This window comes from Spodoptera frugiperda, chromosome 2 (genome assembly GCF_023101765.2).
Source record: "Spodoptera frugiperda isolate SF20-4 chromosome 2, AGI-APGP_CSIRO_Sfru_2.0, whole genome shotgun sequence".
NCBI lineage: Eukaryota > Metazoa > Arthropoda > Insecta > Lepidoptera > Noctuidae > Spodoptera > Spodoptera frugiperda.
Genome location: NC_064213.1, coordinates 2,835,478 through 2,850,964, shown reverse-complemented (window position 1 = coordinate 2,850,964; position 15,487 = coordinate 2,835,478). Strand labels below are relative to the sequence as shown.

The 15,487-nt window shown below is 35.2% G+C and overlaps 1 long non-coding RNA gene across 1 annotated transcript; it reads right to left on the bottom strand.

The window, feature by feature from the left end:
• Window positions 1–13,363: 13,363 nt before the first annotated feature.
• Window positions 13,364–14,866, bottom strand: LOC118270692 (uncharacterized). The gene is made up of 3 exons (XR_004783245.2): window positions 14,349–14,866; window positions 14,068–14,247; window positions 13,364–13,980 (listed from the first exon to the last, which is right to left on the bottom strand). It is a non-coding gene; the product is annotated as an uncharacterized LOC118270692 (long non-coding RNA).
• Window positions 14,867–15,487: the final 621 nt, after the last annotated feature.

The following is a 15,487-nucleotide window of genomic DNA, read 5'->3' as shown; positions in this document are numbered from 1 at the left end:
ATCGATATTAATCGATGATTCGGCCATTACACTTTACATGGCGTGACGATTATTCGGTTTGTAAATAAATTATAAACAAAGTTTTTACTTAAATTGAGATATTTTAGTAACTTTTTTCTAGGGATCTTTGAACTTTTTTAAGAGTGTTGGTGACGGAGTTCGATGCATAGAATTGTCAATTACTTTTTTTTTATTTTATGTATGTGTAGAAAAATGAGAAGGAAAGTAAACCTCTCTAATCTGGAAAATCAATCATGCAATGACTTCTTGCGCCTTGGGCGAGGCGAGAGGAAGTGCCAGACTTTTACTGACTAAAAACCACCACGTTCCTTCTCCTGCTTTTCGAGCCGGAGCCCCGGTAAACCCGCTAGGTAGTCCACAGCTCCGGATCAGGCAGTAGATCTGTTTGAGACGTGCAAAACGCGACACGCCGTGTGGGTCTGGTACTGTTCGGGCGGTGAGCTACCCTTGCTCGCCGTCCGCAGACCCGTGCTTACGGCGGCCGGAGATCATTACACGAAGCTTATAGTCCAACAGTGGAATTTAACGAGGTATATATAAAGGAATCCTTAAAAACATACAAAACTAAGATACCAAATAAAATATTGTAATATTTTATTAAAATGGACACAATAAAACAATTACAAAAGCAGTTTCCATACAAAATATATATAAAAAAAAAACGATCGATGTCGATCGATGACCGTTCGGTCATAGTTCCTCCGGTGAGTTCATAAATGTTGCAGACTGTAACAGCCGGTTGCACCGCACCGCTAACGTGGATTAATGATTACGGTAATAATTTATAGAGTTTATCGTGTTTTGACGACTGTTCGACGTAATGGGTTACTGCGTTGCTGTAAAGCGGTAAAGGTAAAGAGGTAAAGGGTTGAAATTGTAAAAAAGAAGTTAATACTAACATAAACGTATGTGCCTTGAAATTAGTGTTGTTATTTTTTTACCGAAGCTGTTTTATGATAACTCCCGTGAGACATACTAAATTAATTAGATAAAACGAATCAAAGTTTAGAAGTGGGAGCAAATATACGTCATTTCATGTCACGCGACATTTCAAATCAATAGATCTTCGAAATGATTTATTTCCGTAAAAAAAAAATACGTGTCTAATATTTTAAAACAATCTACAAAAGGGACATTAGTATAAACATTTGTAATCTACCCAATTCATCACTCATGTCATTTATCTTTTTTATACGAACATCCAAGTCAGTACTAATCCTCGTGCACACACAAACTCACATTTTACTGTACCACAGGGAAATGATAGCCATTTCAATCTAAGTGTAGTAATCCCGGATTAATAAAAATAAACATTAAACTATAACCGCTGCTCGTAAAGATGTTACGGTGCCAGCGATTGTCAAACTTTTGATTAAATGCTTTAAGCTACCTATATAAAGGGCGGTGACATTTGAAAATGGGTGACAATTTTGAATGTTGTTATGTTTTATTATTGCTGTACGTGTGTTTCATTGTCCCTGTAATTAAAATCTAAAATAACAAGTACAGATCATTGAGTTCAAGGTTCTAGTCATCGAATCTGACTGCACGGTTGGCACGATAGCTGGGCAATAGCTGTCGTGCAACGTGAAGGGCGTTCGATATCCGCACGGAACAACTCTTTGTGTGATGCACAAATTGTTGTTTCGGGTCTGAATCAATGTATATAGTCAATATCTAAATTAAATAACGACAGAAAAACCAGAACAATTTGTAAAGATTTGTTTTTAATCTAAACTTTGCACTAGGATTCACTAGGATTCCCTCCTGTGTCGTGGGTGCGTTTAGAAACATACAAGTTCAGATATACATGACACCCAGACTCAAAACACCAATTGGTGGATCATTGTAACAAACGTACAGTCAACAAAACACAACAAAACACTCGACATAAATAGTTATTATAATTATGCAGTTTTTTTTTTTAGGGGGAAATTCATCCAATGACATCTCTCGCCTTGGGCGAGGCGAGAGAGAGTGTCAGACTCTTACTGACTAGAAACTACCCCGTTCCTACTCCTGCTTTTCGAACCGGATCCCCGGTAAACCCGCTAGGTAGTCCGCATAAGTAGGTAGTTGCACAATTGAAATGTACGTGTCAGTTCGAAATCGGAATCAGGAAGCTCGTCAGTCGCTCGCTAACTTCGGTCGGAGATAGTTGTGTGCAATGTTACTGCATACATTGAGCTACGTAGTTCACTTGATTTATTTCCGTTGGATCCCACTTCTGAATCACATTTGGAGTTGGATCTCGTAAATCATTGTTTTGTACATTTATGTTGGAAGTTTCTTTAACTTTTGAATCTTCAAAAATTTTAATAAGAGTAATATAGAATAGAGATGATGACGGGGTAAGAAAATAATTTGTTTAGTCCGTCAGTTAGGTAAAGAGAAAAATATTAGACACGTATTTTTTTATATTGTCGTATAAGAAAATATTACTTAGATAACACGAACCAAACTCTACGAGTGGGAGCTAGAGCGTCATTTCTAATCGATATATCTATCTTCAAAAGTATTTGTTTCCGTAAGTAAATAAAAAATAGGTATGTAATGTTTTATGTGTCTGTTAGTAAATAACGTATCTACTGGTAATATTTTAAAATATTCTACAAGACGGATATTAAAATAAAAATTAGTCATCTACCCTCTTGAGAAATTACTAGTAAGATAGAATTCATCCTAATATTATGCAATCTGCTATATCAAACATCAATATTTGCTTTTCAACTCATAATTCACTCAGAGCTAGAATTACACGGTAACTTTTTAATCCCAGCAGCTATGACCGATGAAATACAGTGCAATCCAAACACTCAGCAACGTTAATCTCACTCTGCAAATAAAAGAGGTGCGGCAGAGAACTATTAGATTTTATCCCTGTTTACTGCAAGCCTTGCTAGTAAATCAATTGCACGGACTCGAGGTTTTTAAGTTATTTTATTGCAAAGAATGTTGAACGCAAATCGTTTTCTTTTTATTCTAATTTTTGTTTAACATAACGTAACGTACGTTATGCTTTCATATTGTCATGGTCATGGTCAGATCAAAATGTATACATATATACTGTTTTTGTTATGTTATGAATCCCATGGTATTGTATCTCCGTGATGTTATTAGCAATTTTCGAAAAAAATATCCTTAATAGTGTAGATGATTTTAGCGTCCATCTTTTAAATTATTTTAAGATATTATACACGATTTTATTTATTTTCTTACGGAAACAAATACTTTCAAACATATAACGATTTGAAATATCACGTGGCCTGACTTCTAGATACATTTTATACGTAGAAATGACGTATTTGCTTCCACTCTGAAACTTTGATTCGTTTTATCTAAGACATATTCTTATCTTATCTCATATGACAAAGTAAAAAAAAAAAAAGTGTCTAATATTTCTTCATTACCTAACTAACGGACTAAATAGATTTTTAATTTTCATATTTATCAACTTTATTGAGCTTAAACCCGATTAGGGTAATATCGGGATAAGGCATTATATCGCATAAATCCCATTAAATCATTTAACCACATTCAGCAAAATCCGTAAAAACTTAGTTTCAAGCACGCTAAAACCGGTTACGATTTATAACTTGACCTAAGTTAGTTTGTGAACTTTTGCACAAGTGTTATATTTTATAAATAAGAAGTTTATTGTCAAGGTCGTGCCCTTGAGAGGAATGGGTTCGACCTAGCACTCAGACCTCGGTGTGACCGTAAAATATAAAATATTGGGTTATAAGTAGTAACAATAGTACTCGTGAAATTTTCTTTGAGTGTCGACAATTTTAGTTGGATAACCTTTATTCGGGTTTTTGTATATGAGTTATTTATTTGGGAAATAACTGACGATTGCTTTTGATGCTGAAGAAACTTCGATGAGAGATTATTTAGTACTGTGTGGAGCTGTGTGTTAAATTGTAATTTCAGCTTTCAAGGTATTCTATGCTGCGGACAACGTAACCGGGGCTCCGGCTCAAAGCAGGAGAAAGAAAGGGGTGGTTTTTAGTCAGTAAGAACCTAACACTCCTAGAGAATCATCGCATAATGGTCCCCCTTCAAAAAAAGCTTTCAAGGTGTATTCAATAGATTTCATTGTGCATCATTACTTTAACTATTCTTTTGGCTGTATAACGTATTGGTGTAAACTGTAATGTTGTATATGTAAATTTGTAAATATAAATAAACAAAAAAATCATCCGTTTATCACATAAGCATATTTTTACATTCTAAATAATAAAAATAAGTAGCTTCTGCCACCGGCTTCACCCCTGTTTCCATGTGATAAAAAGTATACTATCTAACCCTGTTTCAAACTTCATCCCGATCGCTTCAGCCGTATTTTTTTTATGTTAAATGGGCCGACGTTTTGCCCCTATCTCGCCTGATGGTAAGAATTGAAAAATGGTATCTCGTATTGACATGATTGAGTAACAAATCATACACACAAACACATAAACTCCCAAACTTTCGCATTTTAATACTAAATAGTAAGATGAGACAGCCACAAATAGAGTGGTATACTAACTCTAAATAAAAAAATAATGTCTAAAATAAACACATGTCTTACTCCCAAAAGGGTATTTAAAGCTTTTACATCATATTTCATCATGACATGTACATATAAAAAGTTGTACAAGTATATATATTTAATAATGTCTCTGGAGAAACAAATCTAGAAACTGTGGGGAACACGTGGCGAAGTTTGATGCGCAAACTTCTATTTATCGTGACGCGAAGTTTTCGTACAAATATGTTCGCGAAATGGCCTCTTATTTATTTCTTCCGCATCATAGCGTGAAGTTTTCAATAGTGTGATTTAAGTAGTTCTTTTTATATATTGAACACGATCTTTGTAAATTAATAGAGATGAATAATATATATATATTATGTTATATATAGGTATAATCGACTGCCTCCTTGGTAATCACACTCAGTCAGGTAAAGGCCGGGTTCGATTCCCGGGTCGGACAATAGTATTTCTGGACTTACCTAATTCGGCTTTTCGATCATTACTGAGTAGCAGTGCAATGCAATAATGTTTTGTTCTTTATTATTACTGCACCGATTGTGGCTTGTGCATATAGCAAGTTGTGTGTTTGTTCTCATAGTTTCGTATAATTTGTTCATTTTAATTCCTAGTAATTTCTTCGTTCTGTTTCAATAAACAAAACTTCTTTTAATGCTTGTTTCACGAAAATAAAATTACCACGGCATAGTGGCTTTAGCTTCTTATCGTACTTGCTTCATTGTAGCTACTGACTACTGAGAAACAGTTTTATCTCTTATTTTTCTAGTTTAAATCCGATATTTCCAGAAAAAAGCATTAAGATAATCTGTTTACATCTCCATCTACATTTTATTTCACTATAAAAGTGAATTTCAAGAAAATTCAACAATAAATCCTATGTAGAATTTAATATAACGTCAATTTGTATCTAGACTGAATATTTAGTCCATGTAAATTCGAAACACCTGTCTCTGAATATATTCGTGTCTCGAACTTAGGTTTACTAACTTAGCCTAGCTTACGAGATTTAGTAATCTAATATTATACTCGTAATCGTCGTGCTATATGATTTTCACCCTTATTGCCTTGATACTAAGGTAGTTTTTATGTTATAGGAGCAAAATAGCAGATGGTGTCATCTAAAGGTTCCTATGTAAGTGATCAGCGCCCTTTATGAATTCCTGCACCCACAGGAGTCGGGATAGAGGAATTGTGGTTCTTTCTTCAAAAGACCACTACAGAACCAACTTGCACGGTTCTCCGACATCTTTAATTGATTTGAGACTATCACCTTTGAGTTTGTTTCGGCTTTTCTTCTCAGAGTAGGAAATGCCGGCCTCATCTAGTTATTTAAGAGATTGACGTGTAAAAGAGTTACATTGTAACCTATTTGCAAAATAAATATCATTTATCATTTACAAATGCGTTACCAGCGCATTGCGTTGTTATAGTGGTGAAGGCCATACTGACAACGCTCTTGTGTTCTCTTCTGGTGTTGCGGATGTTCATTTTTTTATGGTATAAACCGGTACACGAGCAGGTCGATCACCTGATGGTAAATAATTGCTACCGCCCATGGACACCCGAAAAACCAGAGGCGTTACAATTGCGATGCTGGGCTTTTGGGGTTAAGAATTTAAAGGTTGTTAGGGAATTGGGGGTTGGGAAAATTGGGAAAGGGTATAATTAAGCCATGGGTGGCACTGATCGCTTACTTTAGAGGGTGATCCATTTGCTCGTTTAGCCTTATTCCATAAAAAATATAATAATGAGTTTTTAGAAAGTAATCTATCAAGATCAAGAAAACCTAAACTAAATACATAAAAACTTAATAAATTTACAATTCCCTAACTCAATATTTTTGCCAAATATTACGAAAAGAAATTAAATAACAGTCTCCAATTTCGATGGATGAACTTTTCAATCAACAAACATCGTTCAAAGTCAATCGTCCGTTCGGTACAAAAGGAAATGAACATTTCTTATTACAGTTTCGAATCTAACAAATAACCTTCATTGTCAAATTAGGCTGGTGTTACACTGGTGATATTAAAAATTATCTCATACTTCTAAAATGAAAAAGGCCATAAGGTGACGGCATAGTTGAACATACATATTTGTCGGTGACACTGAATGGAAATGTAAAGAAAGAATGGGAGTAAATAAAGGGGGTGCATATATGGGAGTATAAAGAATGGCAGACTATAGAACTACTCGTTTAAACAGAGTGATGCTGTCCTGTTTATCAAGACTTGAACCCTTTAAACCAATGATTCCCAACCGGTGGTTCGCAGAAGGCTATTAGTGGCCACTGCTGTCGAAAGCTTCTTGCGCATAGAGAAGGTTTGAGTATTAATCACCACGCTTACGGCATGCTCAATGCGGGTTGGCACAATTTTTGGATTTTTAACCCATTTTTAATTAATTTATGTTGGATACCCATTGTGAATTAGCCTTAAGTAACCGAAAACATTCGATTTCTTGTTTATTTACGTGATGTAATCTGTCTGAAAATTCCCATTGTTTACTGTAATTTCAGTCGTTGAAGACTCGTCTAAGAATGGAGGCTCATCATTCTCAAGTTACTGTTTTTTTAGTTAAGTTCTGTTTACTGAAACTTTCATTTTTATTTTAACTTTGGCCTACAAAAGATAATGTTGTCTGTAGGTCACATTATTCAGCTGCGGACTGTCTACCGGGGTTTCGGCTCGAAAAGCAGAAGTAGGCACGGTGTGATTTTTAGTCCTTAAGAGTCTGACACTCCCTCTCGCTTTGCCCAAGGTAGGAGAAGTTATGCACGTTTTTCCCCAAAAAAAAAGTCACATTATTCAAGGTTTTCCGAGCTGGTTTTTCTGAGGACCCGGTGCATCCTTCAATAAAAATAGATACCCCTAGGTAAGGGAACTAAAACCACTAAGGTGGTTACAATCCATACGCTCCATACGCCATTAGCTGCTGATCAGAAAAAAATCCACAGCCTTCTCTAGTCTTTTTCTCGTGATTCTAATCGCCTTTTGAAATCTTCTTCCTTCTTCAAAAAGGTGGCAATGTTCAATTACTTCTTGATGGAACAGACAATAGAGGTGCACAACAAAAAATGTCCAATAAGGACATAATTATTACACTTTAACGACACTGCTGTCGCTGTCGTGTATGGCGTATAATATGATGACATGTCGTGTCTTATGATATATGTATTTCATAACGTCAAAACAAAAAAGCTGTGAACGGGCGGGCCGGGTGCTGACAGCGCGCATACAGCATTTCCATATTGTTTCTAAAGGCAAGAACGCCGTGACGTTGACGTTCCGTGCCGTTTATGTTTGTAATGGAGTTATTAGATTATTATTAATACCTTTTTCATCGTTACATTCAAGACCTATAAATGTTCTGCAGTTATAGATGCGTGCCACAGAATAACGACACAATTTTAACAAACCAAAATACGTTCTGTGGAACAATTCTTTCTTCATACCACCAAAACATGATTCATAACATATACTACTTACCTTTAAATCGCCAGCCAATCTACACTGGAAGTGTATCTGAATGATTTATACACAAGTCTGGCTAGAGTAGGGCAGTCGAATAAAAATTATATTATCACGTATACGATCAAATCGAGTTCACCACCAAAGGGGTTTATGGGAAACGAATGTTCGAGAACGTCTTTAGTACTTTGTTTATTTATTTATTTTTCGGTGATCTAGTTGTGGTTATTGTATAGGTTGGCAGCTCACGCGTAAAAATAGAACTATTTATTGATAAAACTTAGGTGAAAATTTAATAAAGAGCTATTGCACATTACTTTACACCTATTGTATTACCTACTTTTTATTTTATTACGATAAAATATAGTCTCGGTATGCATTTTAATACTTAATTAAAAATTTACCGAGAATCAGTAATTTAATAATTAAAAATAATGACTTACTGCCGTACTCAGTCATTTAATGGTTATTTAACCCAGTCCTTAGTTATTATTATTTTCGTAAATCACTTTAACTGTTTGAGAAACGCTCTACTAGTTTCAAGTTACAATAGAGTCCTTATTCATGAAGAGCGTGCACAGCGCGACAATTTCTACTAAATGATCCTTTATAAAAATCCTTCGAATAAGAGATCAAAAGAAATAACCATTGAACCTTGAAAGATCCAATAACTTGTGCAAATAAAGTAGGTATCACAAGTAAGTGTCGAATCGAAAGACCAATCGTGGAAACAATTAAAACTTTTTCAATTTTGTATCCTACTCCTTATCGGGTAGGGCTGAGAATAGAAGACACGATAGACCGGTTAAATGCAAAAGTGTGGAAATCTCTTGAACTTTAAAAAAAAGATAACATTAATTTTTTCCGGTTTTACCACTAAAAATACAATTATCAAAATGAACTCTCTAGCTAATACTCAGCTCAGTATTAGTAAACCCTTTTTCGTACAGAATATCGATTACGATACTATGTAACGGTCACAGGCTTTACCTACGATACGAAACGGCTTACCTGATGGTAAGCGATCAGCGCCGCCCATGGACACCTGCAACAATAGTCGAGTCTTTTAAAAAGGAGTAAACTCTTTTCTTGAAGGTCGTATCGGTTCGGAAATACCGCCGACGATTACGTTAAGCCTGCTGTAATCGTTTCCAGAGTACCATCTATCTCTTTACCAAATCACACCTGAATCGATGCGACAGTTAAGGCGAATACAACAAACATACATATAAACACGAAATTAAACTTAACATTAAATAAAGATAAAATAAGTCAATATTCAATCGACAATGTAAACCATCCCTTAAATTCACGTGGACTCGAAATGTTTTATCAATCTGGTCGGATAGAATTGTATAATAATTCCAATTTGATAACTCAATTATTATACTTTCCGATTGGAAAATCATTAATGCTTGTATCAATTTCAATTAACGGTTCGCTGGTAACAAACAAAAGTTCTGATATCGGTACCCTTAGTACGAGTTTGCTTTACGTTTAAAGTAATCGAAACGAGAGCGTTCGGCGCTCTGATTGGCCGGCTCGAATAAACTAACCAATCAGAATATTAATAACTAATTAATACTAGTGTGAAATATTTTATTATAAACCAACTTTGTCTCCTTTTACATTTAAATCATAAGGATATTATATTATTGACTAATGCTGATTCCTGCGAAAGAATGTACTTACTTTTTTATGAGACGCATTTGTGCCGAAGAAATAGCAGATTGTTCTTTGGGCCGACCGTAAGTGATATCGCACGGCGCTCACATGCAAACTTGAAACATCAGAAGCATTACAAGTACGCTGCCGGCCTTTTGGGAGTTAGGAATTTAAGGGTTGTTGGGGAATCCCGATTCCCCAACAACCCTTAAATTCCTAACCCTCCGGTAGACCGGCAACGCACTTGTGACGTCTCACTGGTGACTTGGGTGTCCATGGGCGGCGGTGATTATTACTATCGGGTGATCCATTCGTGCCGAAGCATAGCTCTCCCATACTTAAAATAATTGTATTTCTTCATCACACCACATCTAAATCAACATCTTTTTAAATCACAACACTTCCAACGATTTTAAATCGATATCTATTCGGAGCGCAGACTGCATCGCCGCAATAAACACAATCGTAAAACATTTTTATGTATCTCGAAATAAAACTTGATTGTATATCACTTCTCAGACTGTTAGGTAAATATGAATGGGGTGAAGAAACGAAAACATTACTGTAGATGGCGGTTGAGACGATTTAAAGCAGCGTTGTCTTAAAAAGAATTTAGTAACCAATACGAATGAAGGAGCTAGGAATTTGAGGATTGTTGGGGATTGAGGATTGGGAAGGTATAGTGATTGGGCCACATACTTTTCTTACACAATAGAGAATGATACTTTTTACTCTTCGTTTTTAACAATTAACGAGAGCGAGTGTCAGACACTTACTGACTAAAATCCACCCCGTTCCTACTCCTGCTTTTTGAGCCAGAGCCCCGATAACCCGTTAAGCAGTCCGGAGCTCCAGTGACGGTTAGCTACCTTAAAATAATCAGCTCTTCTAAAACGTGTCTCCAAACAAAATTAAAAATAAACACACAAAAAACAGAGGTAGCTAATTACGTTACTCTCGTAGCTACACGTGTATAACACGCTTTACAAATACACATAAAATTCTACCTTTTAGTCAAACCTTCTTCAATCAATTATAAACCTTATACTTTCCCAATTAGAGATGAAGATCGTTTAATGAAAAGGGTACGTTGACGTGATGTAATATATTTGTTAGCATTTTGTCCCGATTCGAATTAATATTTCATTGTTAGGGACCGCGTGTAAATGACAATAGTAGTGAACTTGATATTTTTACTGACATACGGAAATGGAAACTAGCTAGCTGTAGCTTGTGCGAGTATTAAAGTTAAGTGTGGTAGAGCCATGCTTCGGCACTAATGGACCGGCTCGACCGGAGTGATACCACGACCTCACAGAAAACCAACGTGAAAAAACGCTAGAGCTGTATTTACCGGAGGCCAAATTATCCCCTTCTCATTCTTTTCAATCGCCAAATCCCTAACAACCCTTAGATTCCTACTCCTAAAAGGCCGGCCACGCACTTGTGACGCCTCTAGTGTTTCGGATGTCCATGGGCTACGGTGATTACTTACCATCAGGTGAGCCGTAAGCTCGTTTACCGGCTTGTACCCAAGGTAGGGTGCCCAAAAGACTGACAGCATTGCCGCGTTGAATGGCAATGCCTAATCTTTGACCAAGGTTGAGACCACGTCACCAGCCTTTCAGTCACCTAAAATGTGTAATTTAAAAATTAAATAATCATTTCAACACTAAATTCACCGACAGAGCTCTCTAGCTACTTCAAAAAAACAAAAAAAAAAAATATTAGTTCTTTTTTGTAAAAAGTAAAGGACGTCTATTTCATTTTGCATTTTGCTGCAGATGAAACGAAGACATGCATTACTGTTGACTTCAGTCTAGACGTAGTAAAGTTACTCTTAGACTAGATTTCAATTCAAATAACAAATAGTGAAGCTCAGATTCTCAACCTCTCATTTTAATATCAAATGCAGTCTCAAGTTTCTGTCATCCTTTTTATGGGATAAGCTGATAAACGAGCAGACGGATCACCTGATGGTAAGCAATCGGCGTCGCCTGTGGATGCCCAAAACACCAGAGGCGTTCCGAGTGCGTTGCCGGCCTTTTGTAGTTTTATGTTATATCGTTAATTTATCGATCTATATGAATCTCTAACTCTATAAAACATTCCGATCAATCAATATCGATCTTTTAAAGTGTGAAAATTCCACGACAGTTACTGCCGCACTCAGAGACATTTAAAAACTATTCCTTAGTAACTATTTTGTATCGAAAACGATTGCTAAAGGACTGGGTTAAGTAACCATTAAATGACTCTAAGTATGGCAGTTAGTGAGAATACTTTTATAGAATTCGTTACTCTCCTTGCAAGAACTAACCACTTATTAACATTACCAATTTATTACACAAAAATTCTTCACACATAATCCAATCTTCACAATACTTCTCCAATATATTAAAACTTCTAAATATATTCTAGACTTCCACAATACTAAGGCCAAACCGAAATTCGTCCGCCATTTTACCTAACCGTGTCTCGTAAAGCGACATGTGTCGTGCGCTTCATACAAAATAAATTATACACGACATACCAGTATTGAAATTGATCGAAATGTCAACGTAATGGAGCCATCTTGTCATTCCATTTACAAATAGTGAATGCTCATTGGCCGAGAATTTGAATTTTTGACCGCGTTTGGCATATTTATGCTGCTGGCGTTCGCGTTCGCGTTTCGCGTTTTATTTTGTTTTCATGGAATGATAATAATGATAATTTATATGTGATACATTTTATCTTGAAAATATTAGTTAGCTTTCAGCTTTCCTCAAAATATATCTAAACGGTATGGAGTGAAACAATTGTCTTACTGCCACACTCAGAGTCAGTTAATGGCTACTTAAGTCGTTCCTTAGTAAAACTTTAAAAAAATTCACTCTCAGAGACAGTTAATGGTCCTTTATCTTGCTTAAATGACATTTAAAGTTAAGTATGGCAAAACCTTTACTTAAGGTAGTTAATGGTCGATTATGACGTCCGCCATCTTTGTCGAACATATGTTTACACAAAATTGGTCATATTTTAATTTCTAGTTTCATTGTTTTAAGCGAAGATGTTTGATTTGGTAGACTTTATTGATTTTGTGGAATTTGCCAGAAGGAACAGAGAAGTCGGATCGTGGCGGTTTTCGAGAATTCCATTAGCGTTATAGATTCACCCCAGTATCCGTATAGTGTTATAAAATTGCCTTTGCCGGCTCCTAATCTAAAGAAACCAACAAAATCAGTGTTATATTAACACCAATTTTAAACAGAAGCCAAATGAAAACCAGATATACTGTGGATAAATGTTTTTGTATTTGGAAAAGAAGATTTCCTTGTCTTTAAGACGGACTGGGAATGGGTATGAAGGTGGAAACAATTGTGGCTATCGTATTTGCATGTGCAACATTGCATAATATAGCATTATTGGTAGACGGTTTGGTACCAATGAACTGTGTTGGTATTCAGATCCAAAATGATGTTACCGTTGTACTAATTAAAGAAAACACCAACAACAATGTGTTTTATGGTACAACATTCTTTGTTTGATAGGTTTCTATGTTAATATCAATTATTGAATAAATAAAAATCCATAAAATAATCAATTGTAAACATTTATTTCAATCCTTTTTAGATTTTTTCATTTCTTATAATTCTAATTTAGCTTTATAAATAATATAATAAATAAATGTGTTTATTGAATTACAGAGCACTCAAATTAATACATGGAGATCTACAAAAATATAACTTCTGAAACATTCTAATAACTCCAAAACGTAAAGTCACAAATACAAACATTTGTATGAACTCTGGTACCCAAGCGAAAGATTACATTATACACTATAGTAAATTTTATTCAGAAAGTACATAGTCAAATTCAATATCATCTACAAAATTGAGCAATTAATGTAACAATTTTGTTTAAGAAGACCGAGCTTGCCTATTTTATGTGTGCTGAAATTAGTCAAGTCATTAATAGCACTTCAGTGTCCTCGTAACTCTGAGTTTTTATTCAGCTGACAACCCTTTCCTTACACTCACGGATGATAGTAGAATGTATGAAACAGATTTTGTTGATCTTATTATAAATTTGGCTACCAATCCCATAGAAGTGTTTGTTGTTTAGCCAGTGCCGTTTTACAGCGCTGCACTGGGCACACCCTATGAAGCTGTCTCTTTCCCTGGGAGCAAGTGATGTATGATAGGGTCCTGTGCATATGCAACACTGTGTGAACCTTTTTGTAGATAAAATTTGTTTTCCTCTTTGTGTAGCCCGAGCTATAAGTGTGACTGCTTTCTTATCATCAAGCTGAAAAAACAAAAAGTTTATAGATACTTAGGTATGACAATTATCAAAACAAATAATTCTGTATCAATAATAATAACTCCTTCTTACCATGTGTATATTAGCATTACAATTAAACTCCCATGCCGCTTGTTTCTTGGGGACCGACTTGCCATCTTTTATTTTGGATTTTACAACATTAGTCTCTTCTTAATCACTGTTGTGCCAGTAAAGCTTTTCATCGGCGGAGAAATTGACCACTCTGTCGCGTGATTTTATATGCAGACACTCCTAAAATAATACAAAACATGAACAGAAGTTTTAAACATAACCATCTTTTATTTGTTGTTATTGTATTGTTAGATGTACAGAATGTACTTAATGAAACTTACCAGGGTGTGATAACGGATAGCACATAGGTTTATTATTATTGGTTTAAGCGCAAGAACCAAAGGAAATAATTTATTAATTTTAATGTAAACAACACAAACTACTGTCATAATAAAACATGACAGACTTTGATACTGACAAATGCCAAAGAGATTCCAGTTACCAGGAAAAAAAGAGTCCGATTGCTTTATCTTCTTTGATCGAAAATAGCCGTTTTGGTTTGTATTTTATTAAAAACTATCGATAAATGTACGAAATTTACCTTGTATTACTGTTTTATATGCATTCAATGTGTTTAAATAAACGTTTTTAATCATTTGATATTAACATTTTTTCATGTGTAGCCACACCAAACGTTTATCGATATGCAATCTATACAATGATTTGGCGATACCCCACCCTACGAATACTTAAAGATGACATTAACTAACGAACCCTTAAAAAATGTCTCTGAGATGAATCGTTCATTAACGGATTTAATGAAAATTAGTTGTGTATTCGTTAGGACTAATTTAATGAGCCACTCTGAGTGTGGCAGTTAATATTTTGGCTCTTTGAAGCGCGCGCGGAGCGCGACGCGTCGCGTCAAGGAAACCTTTTGTTTATAAATATTTTGGTTTTGTATACTGGTTTTTGTACAGTATACTGTAGTTTGTGAAATTGTTAGCAATTAACGTAGCACGTGACCACAGGTGACCGTCTAGACGTCTAAACATCGTTGGCTCATATTAATTTTGGTTTTGGTCGTTGTTTGTCCAAATTAATTAAAATTTCTATTTAGTTTTCATAGATTGGTGTTCCTTGAAAGTTAGCAACTTAAAACTTCTTTTAATTGTTTATGGTTATTTTTAACATATTTTTTAAGAATGACATTGATTAATAAACTGACAGTAGACATTTATTTGAGTGAGTGAATTGGAGTACTAAAACGGGAAACCCCGGATAAACTATAAAAAACTGAGTTTATAAACAATTTTATATTATTAATAAACATGTTTAACAAAGCAATGCTTTAAGATTATCTTAAGAGAATCACCCATCTTAGGTAGATGGATAAAAATAATTATTATAATATTATTCATTCATTTAAAGTCCGACATAACACCACGAAGTCAAGGTTTAGGAGGATTAAAAGACTCCT